Raw genomic sequence first — 11,711 nt, 5'->3', positions numbered from 1 at the left:
CAGGGTTACCACACACTCAGCCTCTCTTATAGATAATATTTTGTTTAATTCATGCGACTATAAAGTGTCATCAGGGCTGTTATGGTGTGACGTGTCTGACCATTTACCAGTCTTTCAAATGATACATTCTGTCTTTGGAGCTGGTATTACTAATAATGTGCATGTAAAATATCGAAATTTCACCCTTAAAAATATTGGAATATTCAAATTAGCCATCAGCTCTATTATATGGGATGAGGTCATGTTGTTGCAGGATGCTATTAAAGCCTATGATTTATTTTTGACTCTCTTTAATTCTGCTCTGGAATCCAGTTTTCCTCTGACAGCTGTGAAATCCAAAGTAGCTAGAGACAAACCCTGGTTTACCGGTGAATTGAGGAAATTATCTAGAAAGAAAAATCGGTTGTATCGCAAGTCTGTCACTAAGCCTACTCCTCATAACCTAGAAACATACAAAAAATATAGGAACCAATTCACAAGCTTAATTAAGGCGACAAAAAAAAAGTTTTATGCCGACCAGTTTAATCGAGTCTCTAATGACATTAAATCAACTTGGAACATTATAAATCAGGTTACTGAGTCGTAATAGGAAGGCTGCATCTGCACCCACAGAGATAAGGGACTATGATAGGTGTCTATCTGATCCTATTGATATAGCTGATGGCTTCAATAATTTCTTCACCAAAATTGGTTCTGATTTAGCACACAATATCCAGAAAACTGATAATGATCCATGTAGCCAAATAAATGGGCGGTACTCTCCCCTCCCTAATCTTGATCACCCAACTACGCAGGAGGTCCGAGATATTATTTTTTCTTTAAAGAACTCAGCCCCTGGCCACGATGGCATTAAGAGTATCCTCCTTAAGGAGACCATTGATCATATTATTCAACCTCTTACTTATGTAATTTCAATCTGGAATTATTCCCCAAGCTCTTAAAATTGCAAAAGTTATTCCCATTTTTAAATCAGGTGATACAAAGGTGTTTAGCAATTATCGTCCCATATCCATTCTGCCCTGTATCTCTAAAATATTTGAGAAACTCGTCTATGAACGATTAAATAAACATTTAATTGTTAATAACATTATATACAAACATCAATATGGGTTTCGAAAAAAATATTCAACAGAACATGCATTAATACAGCTTGTAAATTATATATCAAATGCCCTCGATAATAAAAAATTTGCTCTCTGTGTTTTTCTTGAACTAAGTAAGGCTTTTGACACTGTTTCACATGATATTTTGATTTCTAAGCTTAATAGATATGGAGTGGAGGGTACTGCCTTAGTTTGGTTTCGCAATTACTTTATTAACAGAGAACAATTTGTTTCTCTCAATGGTTTCTTTCCTAAAACTTCAAAAATTTCATTTGGGGTTCCTCAGGGTTCTATTCTGGGTCCTTTATTGTTTCTAATTTATATTAATGATTTATTCCTTTGTTGTGATCATTTTCTACCCATATTATTTGCAGATGACACCAATCTCATTGCAGTACACAAGGATTTTGTCACCTTGATCCAACATGTTAATGACGAGTTAAAAATATTATCAAATTGGTTTCGCACTAACAAGCTAACGCTCAATGTCAAAAAATGTAATTTTATGATATTTCACAATATTAATAAATTCTACCCCAAAGAACATGCTTGTATAGAAATTGATGGAGCTCCAGTTACCCAAGTAGCTTCAACAAAATTTCTCGGTGTCCTGATTGACGAAGGTTTAACTTGGTCCAAACATGTTGATCTAGTCTGTACAAGATCCTCTAAAATGTTAAATATTCTAAGAATTGTTTTACCTTCAATTCACTCTTCTGCTCATCTAACGCTTTACTACAGCTTTTTATTTCCTTTTATGAATTATTGTAATATTGTCTGGGGTGCTACTTTTCCCACTTATCTCGCAAAAATTGCTAAAATTCAGAAGAAGTTCTTGCGTATGATTCCCTACTCTTCTAAATATGCTCCTTCTGCACCTCTATTTCTCAGATATAAGATTTTATCAATTGAGAAAGTCAATGTTTATTTATCATGCATATTTATTCATAGGTTTATTTATAAGAGAGAAGATTTCCCACCATCATTACAACACTTTTTTATTTTTATTTCAGATCATCATATCCATCAAACAAGGCATAGAGAAATAAATCTTGTCTTACCGTTCTCTAGAACTTCAGGTCATAAAACTGACCTTAGCTTTAGGGGTCCTCAACTATGGAGTAAATTAAGTTTGTCCCTAAGATCCATGTCTTCTTTACTTGTCTTTAAAAAACAGTTGAAAGATCTTTTGATTTTACAATGACAGCTTTTGTTATAGTACTCTGCAGTATACTATAGCCTTGCTGACTCTCATATGCTGCTCTTTACTTTTGATTCTCCTTTACTATTACCCTTTAACATCTGTAACTTTAAGTTACTTTCATTAGGATAATCATGCTTCTGAAAATGTTTTTCCCCTCTTTTTTTTTATTTTTATTATTCAACTTATTTGTCTGCGTGCCTTTTTCTGTTTATTCATGCAAGTGGAGTGGAACTCTGTATAAACCCAATTGGGTTTCGTTCCCCTCCTTGTACTGTATCCATGTGATCCGTGCAGAACAAATAAAAAAAAAATAAAAAAAAGAGTATGAACATCACTACAACTAGGAAAAAAACGACTGTAATTCAAACGCAGCTCCCGTCGGCATTTAAACAGACCTTTGCTCTTAATTCCGATCGGTCCAACGCAATAACGAAATCTGAGCAGGTCTAAAAACTGAAACTGTTGATGCTGCATTTTACACTTTGGAAAAGTTATATTATATATTTTTTAAATATGAGCAGGCCTACAAGCTGGGATTAGTAATGCTGCACTGTAATCATAGTTATTTATTTATATTTTTCATTATATTGTATTATATGATATTGGTTTGAGACTGAGAGTATTTTATTTAGTGAAGAACTTTGCAGCAGTATTTTATTTCTTATTCTTTTTTTATTTTATATATATTTTATTAAAAAGTAATTAAAAAAAAAGAGTGTAAAAAAATTGTAAAAAAAAAGTTTATAGTAATAAACAACCTGCAGTTTAATGTTTGCATTTCTTTCCCTTACTGTACCGAAAATGAACCGAACCGTGACTTTAAAACCGAGGTACGTACCGAACCATGATTTTTGCGTACCGTTCCACCCCTAGTGTCAATAATTGTTTTCTGGACGACTGTCAGATCAGCAGTCTTCCCCATGATAGTGTAGCCTACTGAACCAAACTGAGAGACCATTTTGAAGGCTCCGGAAACCTTTGCAGGTGTTTTGAGTTGATTAGCTGATTGGCATGTCACCATATTCTAATTTGTTGAGATAGAGAATTGGTGGATTTTTGTTAAATGTGAGCCAAAATCATCACAATTAAAAGAACCAAAGACTTAAACTACTTCAGTCTGTGTGCATTGAATTTAATACACAAGTTTCACAATTTGAGTTGAATTACTGAAATAAATGAACTTTTCCACAACATTCTAATTTATTGAGGTGCACCTGTACCTATTCTGAAGGAGGAACTATATACTGATGACATTGACCAACCTTTACATCAATTACGACTTTTTATCTGACAATGCTGAATAAAGTCATAATTTTTGTTATTTTTGGACCAAAATGTATTTTCGATGCTTCAACAAATTCTAAGTGACTGTGACGAGTAAGCTGCCTCCTCCCTGGTTAAATCCGCCCTTCACCAGGCTCCCGAAAGGAGTGAGTGTGTGAGAGTGGAGGGGTGTTGGATAAGTCAGGGCTGGCGGCGTGTGATGGGGCACACCTGATGGAAATGGAGCCTCATCACCGCCGCCGTTTGAAATCCCCTCTCCTCGTGAGACCAGTCTCTTCCCCGAGCATGCACACTGGTGTCCTCGTGGGTCCAGGAAGGGAGGATTGAGGGACTCCCGTGCCACTACAGACGTGAGCTGCCGGACCAGCGGTCCGGACGAGAACCGCACCCGTTTACACGGCCGCAGGCCAGGATGCCGGGGAACGAGGAAGAACCCCGCAGCACGACGAGGACACTGGATTCCCTGTTTGTTTTGGACACTCTTCCCCTTTGGGCACTTTTATTCACTTTTATTAAATGCCACATAATATTCAGTTTTGTTAAATGACACTTGCCAATAATTCAAATTTACAGAATACAAATTAAATTATTTTTGTCATATTATTAGCTCCATATAAATACATCATATAAGAATAAATCCCAGTAGGCCCATGTGTCATGATTTAAAAATGCGACTTTACAGTCTAGAAATACTTAAGGGGTCCGCAAAATAATTTGCTATAGCCTAATCACTTTAAGAACTGCTGGTCTACACAGAAGGAAGCCCTGTCTAGACTCTGTCCCGGTATGAGTTGTGTCAAGCTATTCATTAGTCTGTTTGATGAAAAAAGATGTAGTGGTAACATTTTAGAATAATGGACCATTAGTTAATGTTAGGTAACTTGTTTTAATTAACATGATCTAAGCAGGAACAATCATTCTACAGCATTTATTAATCTAGTTGATGTTAATTTCAACATGTACTGATGCCTTATTCAAATCAAAAGTTGTGCTTGTTAACATTAGTTAACACACTGTGAATTAACATTAACTAACAATGAATAACTGTATTAACATTAACAAAGATGAATAAATACAGTAATAAATGTATTGTTCATTGCTTGTTCATGTTAATTAGTGAATTACCTAACATTAACTAATGGACCATTATTCTAAAGTGTTACCAATGTAGTTTCAATAAATGCATTACGAATCTGTAGACTATTATTCTGCTGCATGATACTGCAGAAGAACTGATGACGGCACGGCACGGCAACTAACTACCTTGAGTTTACAGAGACTGAGACAACAAGACATCATGTCAAGGATGTCTGTCAAGGATCTACAAGTAAAAGTACAGGGCAGACAGGGTAGGAAAACATCTGCCAGTGGCAAATGGATTAAGAAAATATACAGAACAAAATTTATTTTCCGATTTAAGAATGAAAACCAACCTGCTTGTTCCATAGTATCTTCATGTTTGACTTTGGATGCTTCTTCAATCCTCATGTCTTCACTCTCCTCTTTAATAAACACCATTCTGGGTATTTGCAGAATTTGTCCTGCTTAAGATCAAAGTAAAACAAATCCAAACTTAATCTCGCAGATCTTTCTAATATAACTAGAAAATAAAAAAGCATACACATGATGTTAATAAGAGATTCATTGAGTAGTTATTCATTGATTATATCAAGAATTTTCCCCTGAGTGAATTCAGTCAGCAAGTTTGAAGAAAAGTTTTGGTTGTTTAAAAGGGCTGAACATCAGCAGAAACAAGTCTGTGTTGGCTGAATATATTTAGCAGCTTCTACATTTAAAGATAAAATGTAATGCATTATTATTTAATTATTTTAGTCCTACCATTAATAATTAACTAATACAATTTTTAGTTAAGGAGTTAAGTATTTAAATAAACCATTCTAATGTGTTGGAGTAGCAGAAGAAACAGAACAAGTCCAGAAGAACTGCAGCAAATTCTCCAAAATGCTTCAAGACACCTAAAGTTTGTTCTGTTTCTTCATGTCATTCCAGAATGGATCTATGATCAACTTGGCTTACAATGCTTTTACGATACCTCTTAAATCATTGATATTTTTATGGAGCAGTACTAAGTTTCTGATGTTTTCTCACCAGTAAAGCAATCATTTTCATGGATTGATTGATTTCTTTTCCATAAAAATAACTTTCTTCAGTCAAATCCTGCTCGTGCTCTGGAGTTGGATGTAATCTCATTACCTGGTAGCTACATGACTCAGTGACCTAGGCATTTTCAGTTTCTATTACTCAATGATCCTGAGTTTGTTGGAAATATAAATAGCCATATTGACCTTTCTATCAATAAAACTACTAATGTCCCAGCATCAACAACATGGGAGTAATGTAAATCCTTTCTTAGGGTGAAAATAATCTCTTATGTAACTCAGAGAAGACTTACGGTCGACTTAAAAAATATCTAAATTCCAAGATATGCCAGTTTGCCTGTTCATGGACTTGGTTTTACCAATGACCTTTCTACGGTTCAGGACCTGGGAACATTACAGTTGCGTTGCGGTCTATGGGAGGGTACCTTACCTTAGGGTAGGGTACCGGATGATCTTATCTGTATGATCAAAAATGAGTATTTTTAGTTATTCTCGCAATCATCAAGAAAATACGAGCCAGACCACTTATTCGCATTAATCCTGCCATTGACCCCGAATGCGATAGATACCATTCTGTTCCTGCCACTCTAATGCACGTTTTGGCCCTGCCCAGGGCCGTATTAAGACAGACACTATACCCCCCCCCCCCCCCCCCCAAAATACTTCATGACAAGGAAAAAACACATATAAGCCGCACTTGACTATAAGTCGCATTTATTTAGAACCAAGAGAAACAATTACCGTCTACAGCCGCGAGAGGGTGCTCTATGTTTTCATTGTAGGCTACAGGAGCACTGAGCAGCATAGAGTGCCCTCTCGTGGCTGGAGATGGTAATGGTTTAACTTTAACTTCAATGGTAAACAGGGAGAGTGCAGTCAATCGCTTCTGTCATTGTCGTCCTGAGCTCATTCTTCACTCGTTTAAAAAAAAACTTTCGATTCCATGGAACATTTTGAATTGTAGCTAAACGTCTAGCGTCCTTGTCTTTCTTTAACTTTCTTTTTGCAAAACCACTCAATTGACGTCTGTCCATTTTGATTCATTTTCTGTAGCCGTTTAAAAAATTACACATTTGCGCGTACTTGTTGTGGACCAACTCAACTGACAGATTGGGGACAGAAGGGGTGGACTGATAGTGGTCATGTAATCTTTATTTATTTATAATTTATTATTATTATTGTTGTTGTTAAGTTAGTGTTCATAAACGATTTATGTATGGTCTTTCAAGAATTTCAAGTTAATAATAAAACAATTTACGAAAAATATTTTTAAAGCTTGTGTCATGTGGTGCCCCCCTAGTTGTTGTGAATGGTTGGTGCCCCTGGGCACTGGCCCACGTGCCCTTATGGATAATCCGGCTCTGGTCCTGCCCAGCCCTCTCCTAATTTTGGTCTTCAATCTCTCAGTCATTTCTTCTTCAAATATTCAACCCTCACAACACATTGGTCTGTTTGGTGTCCTGCCTGATAATTATTTTCTTCTCCGCTATCTTGCTGATTTGATTGTTTTTCTTACACTGCTGGCCAGATGACATTCTGCTAAACTGGAAAAACATCACACTCTCGGTGGATTTCATTAAGCTGATATTTAGAATTCAGTTTTAAGTGCACCTTCTACATTGTTTGTCCGAGTATTTCCCAGCTTTCCATTGTTATCAGCTGATAATTATATATACTGATAAGGGCCGTTTGCATATCTAGTCAGTATAGCAGCCGCAGTGGATGGATAGGCTAGCGATCTGAAACAATGGCCTCAGCACCCAAAGGGGTAGGGATAAGGTAACCAGACGTCCCGTTTTTCCATGGGAGTTTCAATTCGTTGTCTAAGTGTTCTCCCTCTTGGATCACTTCTCAGCGCTTAAATGCACACACAACAGTCCAAATGTTTATTGTGTAGAGTATCTTAAGTATACAGTCGGTTATGGATTAAGTGAACGTGAACAGGTGTGTGAAAACTGTATTTCATGCATGCCTTCCGTCTTAAAAGGACAGCATTCCCATTTAAATATGTATCTGTCATTAATGTTAACCAACAAAAGATTTTAAATAAATGTATACTGTTAAGTAAAACCTACTGTATCTGAAAAATGAGATTAATTTGTATCTCTATTGTTTTATTGTATTTGAGAAAACCATTATTTATGAATAATTTTCACATTATTATAACTGATGAAAATGTGCATTATCACACTAGTGTACTTTAATGTTTAATCAGGGAGTTTGATTTTAAATGCTTTTATTTTGTACTAAATGGCACAAAGTCACACTTGTGGTGTTCCCGGTCAGAAATGTCCAGCCATTCAAAGTGAATGGAAAAGAATGAAAGTAATAGTAACTATTAGTGTTCAGGAGCATGTTGATCATATTCACGTTCACATATGTACATGTTTGCTTGCAAACATAAAGGCCTTGGATCTTTTCATGTGTGAAAGAAAGTGACGTGACATTCAGCCAAGTATGGTGACCCATACTCAGAATTCGTGCTCTGCATTTAACCCATCCAAAGTGCAGACACACAGAGCAGTGAACACACACACACACACACTGTGAACACACACCCGGAGCAGTGGGCCGCGATTTATGATGCGGCGCCCGGGGAGCAGTTGGGGGTTTGATGTCTTGCTCAAGGGGCACCTAAGTCGTGGTATTGCCGGCCCAAGATTCGAACCCACAACCCTAGGGTTAGGAGTCAAACTCTCTAACCACTAGGCCATGACTTCCCCACATGCATAACACACACACACACACAGGTATACAGACTATTGGGAATATTACAAGTTTTCGATTTCATATTACCCTGAACTGCATCCGATATCATTTCATCAATCTGATGTCTCTCTCACTCACTCACTCACTCACTCACTCACTCACTCGCTTCAAAATAATCTTTCCTTCATCTCTTTTTCATCACACCTTTTAGGCAAAATATTAGGCCTACAATAATGACAACCGGTTTTGAGGCTTTCATGTTCTCACAAAGCAGATAAAACTTTACTAACAAACTAATACTAAAAAATGCTTTAGCACAAAGACAGCATATACAGAAAATACTGTTGTACCATGAAATCTTCTATTTATGTCAGTGCTGTTTCTTCATGTCATAATCATCAGATGTGTTGCTGCATGACATTGTCTCTGTATGACATTTTGTTTAAGAAAAGAAAGTGAAAAAGAAAGTGAAGTGACATTCAGCCAAGTATGGTGACCCATACTCAGAATTTGTGCTCTGCATTTAACCCATCCGAAATGCACACACACAGAGCAGTGAACACACACACACACACACACACACTGTGAGCACACACCCAGAGCAGTGGGCAGCCATTTATGCTCCGGCGCCCGGGGAGCAGTTGGGGGTTCGATGCCTTGCTCAAGGGCACCTAAGTCGTGGTATTGAGGGTGGAGAGAGAACTGTACATGCACTCCCCCACCCACAATTCCTGCCGGCCCGGGACTCGAACTCACAACCTTTCGATTGGGAGTCCGACTCTCTAACCATTAGGCCACGACTTCCCTTAAATTAAAATTAAAATTCCCTTATGTTTTTTTGTGACATTTTAAATATCGGTTTGTTGTTCCATGAAATATACTCTATATAAGAATCTTAAAGCGTTAGTTCACCCAAAAATGAAAACTAGCCTGTTTTACTTACCCTCAAGGTCTCCTAGGTGTATGTTACATGATTAGTGACAAATGCGGAGAGAGAACAAAACAAAACAAAACAAAACACCAGTCACGAATAAGATGTACAGAACTGAGGATTTGTACAGAAAAATGTCGGAGGATTTCAATATAAACCAAGAGCAGACTGGTTTTCCTTTGCCAAAGTAATGAAACTTTGCTTCCTTTGCTCCAGTAAACAAAATTGCGAGACCAGCATATCTCAAGAGACGAGAACACTGCACATACTTCTTGCATCATCCACCGGAGGGAGAGACATTTACGCACTGGGATCACTTTTCTTAATGGGGTATCTTTATCATAGAGACAAGCCTGTAAGCGCTCGCAAAGAAAGTCTTGTTTACGCTAAAATTTTGTACCCATTCCAGGTCAGTCATAGCGCCTTTAAACAGGCTGGCCAAAAATATCGGATATGGTGAAAAGATCAGATCTGTGCATTCAGACTTGCAGTGTAAACGCAGCCATACACCTAGGATGCTTTGAGAGTGAGTAAAACAGGCTAAATTCCATTTTTGGGTGAACTACCCCTTTAACGCATGGGATTAATACAAAACCTTTTATCACGTTAAAATAATTTAGCGCAAACAAATTACTGAAACACATAGGTGCATCATTAACAATTTATATCATGTTGTTGATATTGGGAGCCAGGAATTTATCACTTTTAACATAACATTATGAATGACTAATGCTTATTATTGTTAATAATAATAACATAAATGCACTAGCACCAGTAACTTTTTTTTTACCGTGTAACTATCATCATTTTCACAGATAGTGTATAGACTTTTAGGCATTCTATTATCTCATACAGCCTGAAAAATAGTGCATTTAGCTGACAAAAATGTGAAAAAATCTGTCCCTGGACCCCCCTAAGTTTGGGCTAAGCCCCGAATGTTTACATCGTCTGAGTGTAGCAAGTGTGTTTGTGTGTTCTGGTCATTTCAGTGACGGCATGCCTCCAGGAGCTCGTTTTTTTTCCGGAGAGAATCGGAAAGTGGCATTTTCTTTTATATTTATGATAAACTAAAGACTTTTTTGGAGATATGAAGGATGCAGTACTACTATATAGGTATTCAAGATTAACATGAGATTAGGTGAAACTGTGTATGTTATGTACCCTTTAAAGAAGTGATCAGGATAGCCACTTCCGACCCATCGTTCAAGCTACCGTCAAGATCAACCAGGATTAACAAAAAGAAAAGCAAAGTGGAGCTGCTACCACAACCAAAGAGTATTACAGCTTTGACTGGGGACCTCCGTAAACTCGCATAATTACTTGGGTACAACTGTACGTCATCGATAAAGACTGGCACATGCACTCATTTGCATTAACTGTGTATAAAAGGGAAAAAAGGCATTTTGCTGAGGCCTGTGCCCAACAGTTTATAAAAGTGGCAAAGGCATGGGAGATAGAGAGTATAATCACTACTGTTGGTAGGCATGATCACTGCATCTAGATTGTTTCCTTTCGAGCATATGCTTTTTATAACACACATTATACACAAGCCAACAGCAGGGCTCTTCGAGAATGTGTCTTTGATGGCATTTTAGTGAAATGTCATAAGATAGACAGACATTTCAAACATAGCCTGTCTAATCTGAAAGCACAGCAAATTGCTCATGGCCTGGGTGAAGAGTCTGTAGTGCAAGACGTTCTCACAAGGTGGCATATTCCACCCTCGAGATGGGCAGCTAAATACTACGCAACAAAGAGCCCCTGATGGCAGCATTGGCTCATCCAAACCACAAGCTATCCCTTCTAACATCTGCAGAGTTTGATAAACTTGCCAGTCCTGTCATGCACAGAGAAATCTTTAAACAAGAGGGGAAAATGACTGGCTAGATGCATTAGAAACATCTACATCCATGAAATAAACAGTAGTAACTTGCTTTGCTCAAAGGTTTCTGTCATTGCTCAGGAATAGTTTTGATTCTGAATTTGGTGTCTAGGCAGAGTTTGCGATATTAAATGTATTCTGAAAACGTCTGAGATTTAAATTGAATTGAGATTGACAGTTCCCTTTGCTGGATATACCAATTTTTTTCCGCTGCCGCTGTTTAAAAGCCCAACGCGCCTCTCCTCTGGAGACCGGTCTCTTCCCCGTGCATGCACACTGGTGTCCTCGTGGGTCCAGGAAGGGTGTGTTGAGGGGTGTTGAGGGACCCACGATCCGGATGGGAACTGCACCCGTTTACACGGCCGTCGGGCCAGGATGCCGGGCCGTCCATCCCCTGCCGGGCCGTCCATCCCCTGCCAGCGCCGTGGCCAACGAGAGTGATGCGGCCGCTAGAGGAAGCCGCCGCCCCTCGCGCCCG

Source organism: Carassius carassius, chromosome 26, assembly GCF_963082965.1.
Source record: "Carassius carassius chromosome 26, fCarCar2.1, whole genome shotgun sequence".
In the NCBI taxonomy this organism is placed as follows: domain Eukaryota; kingdom Metazoa; phylum Chordata; class Actinopteri; order Cypriniformes; family Cyprinidae; genus Carassius; species Carassius carassius.
Note: the sequence above shows the minus strand (reverse complement) of the source record.